The sequence below is a fragment of the Cyprinodon tularosa genome, unplaced genomic scaffold (assembly GCF_016077235.1).
Source record: "Cyprinodon tularosa strain WSP-4 unplaced genomic scaffold, ASM1607723v1 ctg8, whole genome shotgun sequence".
Taxonomy (NCBI): domain Eukaryota; kingdom Metazoa; phylum Chordata; class Actinopteri; order Cyprinodontiformes; family Cyprinodontidae; genus Cyprinodon; species Cyprinodon tularosa.
Window position 1 is genome coordinate 2,641,215 of NW_024039562.1, and position 7,977 is coordinate 2,649,191.

Here is a 7,977-nt window from a genome sequence, read left to right on the forward strand (position 1 = left end):
TACTGATATCTCGCGTTAACGAGATTATTAACCTGTATGAGTAACAAATGAGGCTGGCCAACAGCGCTTGGTTCCCAGTCTATCCATGCCTGCTGTGCCAGTGGTTATGCATAACACGGTACCATGTGTGCGCAAATAATATTTTTTTTGTTTCCTATTTCTTTTCTCTCCTTGTCAGGTCGTGGTGGATGATTGGATTGCATGGAATGCTGTAGAAACAAATATGACTGTTTTTCAATGAAAATATTTAATCAGGACTCATTTTGGGGGTTAATGACTCTTATACCTGTTACAGGTGTAACACCAGGGCTGTTCAGAAAACATTTGGCGCTAAACCAGCGGAGGCATAGGTCTAATTGCTGATGAATCAGAAGTGGAAGCAAATCATCAAACCATCAATGCCGTCTCGTTACCTAAAAGTTGAACACAGGATTATTTACAGAATTACACACACACTGCTATGACTTATAAATCCTCTCCTGCTGTCGTCGTGTTGAATGATGCAATCAGTTTTAATAAACACCAATCATCTCGATATCACAAGAAAACAGCTTTTTAATGAGAAAACTATCACCTCGTTATCACGAGAAAACGGCTTACATTATCTTTAGATAATGAGAAAATTAACTTATTTTCTCGAGAAAACCACTGTAAAAAAGTATCTTAGATACACGACCACTCTCGGCTTCCGTAAAAAACAGCTCCTACAAGTCAGATTAAATAATACTACTTAAACTTCAGCGATAGTATCAAGGTGTTACTTTATTGTATCTCTTATACTATATCCGTTGGTTGTGCTGTTCTTTTTACATCTCTTTGCAGGCGATGAAGCAGACTGAAGAGGTTTTATCGTTATCTCCCCTTTTATCTCATCTTTCTTTCTTTTTTTTTTTCCAGTTTTTCCTTTCCTGTTCTACTTACATTGCAGTGTCCATACAATCTGTAATACTCCATCCATCCATTTTCTCACACACTTAATCCCAAGTGGGGTGGCGAGGGGTGCTGGGGCCCATCTCCAGCTGTCTAGGGGCGAGAGGCAGGGTATACCCTGGAAAGGTCCTCAGTCCATCGAAAGGCAACACAGAGACAAAAAGGAGAGAATTTAGAGAAGCCAATTAACCAAACTGTCATGTTTTTGGACTGTGGGAGGAAGCCGGAGTACCCAGAGAAAACCCATGCATGCTCAGGGAGAAAATGCAAACTCCATGTAGAAAGACCCAGAACCTTCTTGCTGCAAGGGGGCAGTGCTACCCACTGCGCCATCTGTAATACTGCCTGCATGAATTATAATAAAGCTATTTATATGCATAAATAAAGCAGAATACTATGGCGATAGCCGTACTGCTTCACTTGTGAAAGCAAAATCTATTGGGCTCTCTTTTTGGCATTAAGACAGTTATTCTTATTGCCACATCGGCAGACAGGACACTGTAAAAAAAAAAAAAAAGAAAGAATGAAACAAAAAACATGGTAATAGTTCATTACCAAATGTTAAGTGAGCAAAAAGCCATATGCAGCTCTGAAGACAACAGATATAGGAGATGAAAGCTGTGATCATATTTAATATGATGACTGTTAAAAATGCAACAACTTCTTTTTTTTAATCATTGCAAAAACAAAAAAAATTAAAAACAAAACTAGTCCAAGGAACTTATTTACTGTTTCTGTGTCAACACATATCATTTTTTTATCTAATTGATTTATTTAGCTAATTATCATCATTACCACCAATAACATGCTTTGTCATTAATTCATAGACATTTTAGTTGCATTAAAAAAATGTCATGTTTTTCAGACAAAAGTTTCCAAATGAATTGCTGAACCTCGTTACAGAAATGTTTTAATTTGTGAGGTCTGTATAGATCCAATGTGTGGTGATCATTTTCAGTGCATAATAGTAATTTCCAAAAACATGACTGTTAGGTTAATTGGCTTCCTTAGGTGTGGGTGTATGCATGAATGGTTGTTTGTCCTGTTTGTCTCTGTGTTACCCTGCAATGGACTGGCGACCTGTCCAGGTGTACCCTGCCTCTCGCCGTAGATAGTTGGAGATAGACACCAGCACCCCTCGCGACCCCAACTGAGATTAAGCGTGACAGCAGATGGATGGATGGATGGATGGATGGATGGATGGATGGATGGATGGATGGATGGATGGATGGATGGATGGATGGATGGATGGATGGATGGATGGATGAATGGATGGATGGATGGTAGTCATTCCGCAGGCTGTTTCCGTAGGGCAAAATTAAATACATGTACCACTTGAATGGATCTATTGTTAAGAAAAGAGAGAATTTGGGAACTTTGGATGGTAAAGAAGGAGAACCAATTATGAAAATATGCATGTCATTAGGAAATGGAAAAAAAGCTTGAGAGCTTCTGTTAATGCAGCAGCAGCCACAAGGGCAGTAAGATGACTACAAGGCTGTGAATGAAACAATACTCTCCCTGCTGACCTAAACCCCACCCTGTGTATGAAGAGAGGGAACAGGCCACCTTGAACCACGCTGATAGAGTTTCCTCATGCTGCACCTTGGCTTAGCGCCGCTCTGTCATGCCTTGCCTGAGCGTTTCTCTGTTTTTACAATAACTTCTACATTTTCTTGTCTGAACATGCTAACTGCTGCAGTTCCCCTCCGATTAAGCCTAAACACAGACACAGTCAAGACAATGTCCGAGGGTGTAGATTCAGGAACGGCCCAGAAACAAGGATAATTTCCGGTTGCTATAGCTCTGTGTGTATTTCTGACTTTCATCGAACAGTCTGGACCATAGAGCTAAGTCCTAAAATAACCTGCGTGGCTCAGAGGATTGTCTTAAGGCCATTAAATTACTACTGAGCAAGCATGGGTCACTGAAGGCTTTGAACAGGTGGAGCGGGAACACATCTGAATAGTAATCACATTATTACTCACAGATTATGACTAATATCATAGCCTTTTGAAAAACAACATATTGGGGCAGGATTTTATGCAAAAAATGGCTGTTAAATTTGACGGATAATTAGGAAAGCCTTTTTGTTTCACTTTTCCTTATAAAGAAGCAGTAACATGAGACGAGTGTTGACAGCTGTAACAAGATTGGATATGTGTGACGGGAAATAGGGGGAAGATTTCTTAACAAAAAGGGAATTGTTTAGATACGCTTAGAATTTTGAATATTTTCCAAACAGTTTAAACAGCAACTGTTCAATATTCAGATTTTAACAAAAGTATAGTTAAAAGAATGAACACCTTTTAGGCTTTATTGGCTTTCGATCACAATACACTGACTGAAGCAGGTATGAGCGTGGCTTCAGCCACAGTGAAATGGGTTCCAGTCCTACCATGAGCTGGAAAGCCACTCAGAGAGGAAGAGGCCGTTACCCTAAATAACATAAAGAGTTTACAAGGAAAAGATTACAGTTTCCAAAATGCAGTCTGGGAAACATCTTTATTCTTCAAGAAATGCCCTGTGGCTTTATAAAATACAATTAAATGTTTGGGGCAAAATTACAGTTGGAAGGAAAAGGGTAAACTTGTAAGCCTGACAACAGCATCCCAGCTGTAAAGTACATTGGGGAAGAAATGATTGTGGCAGCATCATGTTGTGTTTTTTGCTGCATTAGGGACCTGTGTAACTCACTGAAAAGATATTATTATACAAATATTTGCAAATATTAATGTTACATCTCATTCATCAGTCTGGAAATTGCAGTTTGGGTATTTAAATGGGTAAAAAATATCTTATATTTTTTATGCTTTTTTCTAAAATGGATTATAAAAATATATGCTTTTTCCTCTGAGCAAAAACAGAAAGAGCTTTCTCTGACCTACTGCCAGACAGTGCCTGTGTCTTTTTGTAAAGTATATATTTATTTGTTTTTACTTGTCATTTTTGCAGTTGTCTTTTAAAGTCATAGCTGGAACGTTGCGTCACATGGCATATCTGAACTGAGCTTATGCATTCTTAAAATGTTTGACTATAAAGCAACTTTATTGTGCTTTTAACTGAGTGAAATCACTCTGTGGTATATTGTGTAGTGTTGTGTAGTATTGAGCATATAAGCTTTGGAACCTGGTAATTTTTTTGGTATTGTGGGAAACTATGAATAGAGTGTGAATCATAAGGTCTTTGGTCACAGACAAAATCCCTTATCTTTCCAATGCAGGAGTAGGCCAAATTAACACTTAAGTCAATTCAATTCAGTTTATTTATATAGCGCCAATTCACAACACGTCATCTTAAGGCACCTTACAGTTCACCAGATCATACAGTCAAATTGGATTAAAAGTTTTCTATCTAAGGAAAACCAGTTGATTGCATCGACTCATCAACTCGAATGCAATCCCTCACAATAAGCAAGCTTGTAGCGACAGTGGAGAGGAAAACCTCCCTTTTAACAGGAAGAAACATCCAGTAGAACCAGGCTCAGTGTGAGCGACCGATGAGGCCAACTGGGGTTCAAGAAGACAGAAGCAGACATACAGAAAGAAGCAGACATACAAAAGGCAACTTTAAGAGGCGGCCTGTCCAGGAAACACACAGCCAGGCAGAGGAGCTCCAATTGCTAAGACTGATGCAATTGTGTATCCTCAACTGTTTATCTACTATTGTTCTGCATCAAGCGTGGGCATCCTCATGGATGAGTAATCATTTAGTCTGCTCTTATGGTGACTAAATCAAGCATCTTTCTTTCAGTCCCAGTTCTACATGTCTCCTTTGAGTCAGCTTTTAATTGTCTTTTAATACCGTATTTTCACGACTATAAGGCGCACTTAAACGTCTTTTTTTTCCCTCAAAATGTGCGGTGCGCCCTATGGTGCGGTGCGCCTTATGTGTGTTGTAACTGCGACTTTTGAGACCACCTCATTGAGGAGATGATGAAAGAGTGGCTGAATGTAAGGAGACCAGGTGTTTTTTTTCCACCCCTCACCATCGCTGTTAATATGTTACTCCATGCGTGCCCATCTCACAGCTGATGTGAAAAACATGGGGAAACAAATTAACGCTGTGCTCGCTGTTCAACCGCTCGACATCGGTGTGAACCGGACCCAGCAGGTGCAGCAGAAGCAGCGAGTTTACATGCAAAGTCAATGGTTGACGCGCATATAGGTGCAGCTAAAGGTCCTGCAGCGCGTTTTGGTGCAGCACGTCGGGAGCGTTTAAGCATCTGAAGAGCCGCCAACGCGCTGCTGCTGCTCAGATGGAAAAATTGAAGTTTTGCTGCTGGACGCGCCGCATCAACCAATCAGAGAAGCTGATCTGGGAGCTGGCTGGGAGACAGACACAGCGCTCTGATGACATGATATTAACGCAAATGAAAAAGGCTGGATGAATGAGGAGATGATGAAAGGCAGGTGTATGTGAGGAGACCAGGTGCTTTTTTCCACGCATCACCATCGCTGCATGCCCATCTCACAGCCGATGTGAAAAAAAGATGAATCAAATGAACGCTGTGCTCGCCGTTATCCCGGGGGTCTGACAAAGGAACTTCAACCGCTTGACATCGGTGTGGAGCGGCCGTTCACAGTAAGGCTGCGAGCGGCGTGGGAGCGATGGATGACAGACTGAGACCACAGTTTCATGATAAATGGAAGGCAGCGCCGTGCAGATTACGCCACCGTTTGCGGATGGATTGTAGATGGACTAACGTGTCTGCTGGCTCTGTTGTTCAAGCTTTTGCAAAAGCCGGTATTATTTCTGAGGAGCTGCGCTGCACGGAAAGTGACTCTGACAGCGAAGAAGGGGAAACTGGCATGTCTAATTTAGCGCAGCTGTTTTATTCAGAGGAATGCTGAGGATAACAGAGGATGATGACTTTGATGGGTTTGATTAATACTTTGTAATAAATACATGAATAAAGCACAATCATACTCAGGTTTGCTCCCGCTCTATTTTTCTACCTGAAAACTTAATTCAACAGCTGCCTCTGAGCGCGTCTCCTCCTCTTCAGCGCGGTGGCTGGCAGGTGTTTTTTCATCTAAATAATCTAAATCTTGCAGCTATATTTGCTGTGATCAGTTGGAATAAAGTAGTTTTAATATGTTTTTAAGTGAGAAAGGCCACCTGAAAACTTAATAATTGCAGTCAGTTCATCCAGATTATCTATTTCTGTCGGAGGCGCTCAGACCCCCACATACCAGCGGTGCACCGACAGGAGAAATCCTTTCGTTCACCGCGGCTGCTGGCAGGTGTTTTTCATCTAAATAATTTTAGCTGCAGGCACCAGGATACCGGTAATAAAAGCGAACATATTCCGTCGGCAGGTTTCAGGATTTTATGTTAATTTAGGAGTGACCACAGCGCTGTGTCATCTGCGATGTGTCTGTCTCACGGCCAGCTGCCAGGTTTGATTAATACTTTGTAATAAATACATGAATAAAGCACAGTCATACTCAGTTTTGCCCCCGCTGTATTTTTAAATACGCAGTAGAGGTATTTAAAGGTAGTAGAGGACATGTACCTGTATATAAAAAACGCGCCCTATAGTCCGGTGCGCCTTATGTGTGTGTTAAATACAGAAATGGGACACATAACTGAGAGTGCGCCTTTTAGTCCGGTGCGCCTTATGGTCGTGAAAATACGGTACTTATAATTGTATAGAATTTGTTCATATTTTAATAAAAAAATAAAATTGTAGCTTTTTATTTTTTTCTCTTTTTTTTGCTCTGTGAAAAGGTTGGAATGATGGTCTTGTATGTATTTGTATGTCCATGCAATCATTAAAAAAAATAATTACTCAGAATTACTCACAGCTAACATATGTTTATGATTTTGGTCCCATTACTATCATTTATCACACATGAAATCTTACCTTAACTACTCTTTATCCTTCCTTTTCTTTCGTTGATAGATCCGGGGCCCCTTTATTTCCTTGGCTCAGAGCCAATTTGAGCTGATGCTTAAAGCAGCTCTGAAATTTAACTGGTGCAAACACAACAAGCTTTCTCAAAAAAGGATGAGCTATTGAGTCTTAATCCTTGGCTGAAAAGTAAGGGCCCTTCCAGGTGGTGTATATTATTATCTTTCTTGACAAAATAAGCCTCTTTTATTAGGAAAAGGTTTGCAAGAGAACCTTCACACACTTCACAGTCAGAACAGCTTAAGATCAGAAAGACCCTTGCCAGCTCTGAGCTCTCAGTCTTTCACTTTGTGGTTTCCGTTCATCCTTTGGAACAAAGCCCTCCATCATTGGGCCCCAATGAGACCTCCGTGTGGGGACTACCTCCCTCGTCCATACGGCTCCATCGCAGCTGCCTTTGGAAGTGTTAAATTTCACCACATCTAAGGTGAACTGACATGGCTCTTAAGTTCTGGCCGTTTTACTACTATATCAAACTGTCCATCACTACTGTGGAATAATAAAATCCAACTGTGTAAACAGAACAAGGAGAACAAAAACGTCCGTTTCATGGGTTGAATGTAAATACTCTTCGTTTTTTTTTTCCCCAGAAATCATTAATAGCAAAATACGTTTATAAATCATACTGAAAACCAGCCTTAAAAGTTTCAAAATATGGAAGAAATAAGCGTTACATTTACACCTGAATAGGACATTCATTTGCATGATGAACAGAGTATTTTCAAATCTTGAGGTGTCATAATACATCTTAAAATACCCCTTGATAAGTGTGAAATAAAAAAAATGATTAATGCTGGGATGTGTTTGGATGGACAAAGCAAATCCATAATAAACCATATCTAAAAATGTAGTCAAATAAACTACAAATATCAACGGATTTGTGTGAGCTGTAAATAAAAACAGGATGCATGATTGCAAATGCTTTTCTGGCACCATACTTTTTCAAACTCATCAGAGTTTTTGCACCTGTTTAGAATTTTCAAAATGACAAATAGCTGCTTTTTTGTGGTTGTTACCTCTGGGCAGATGTTGCAAAGGGAGGTTTTTATTTTGTCTGGATGACTATGAATACCCATGAAGCGCCCTAAAATCACCAGTTGGTACATAAATAAAATCTCAAAATGGTTTTC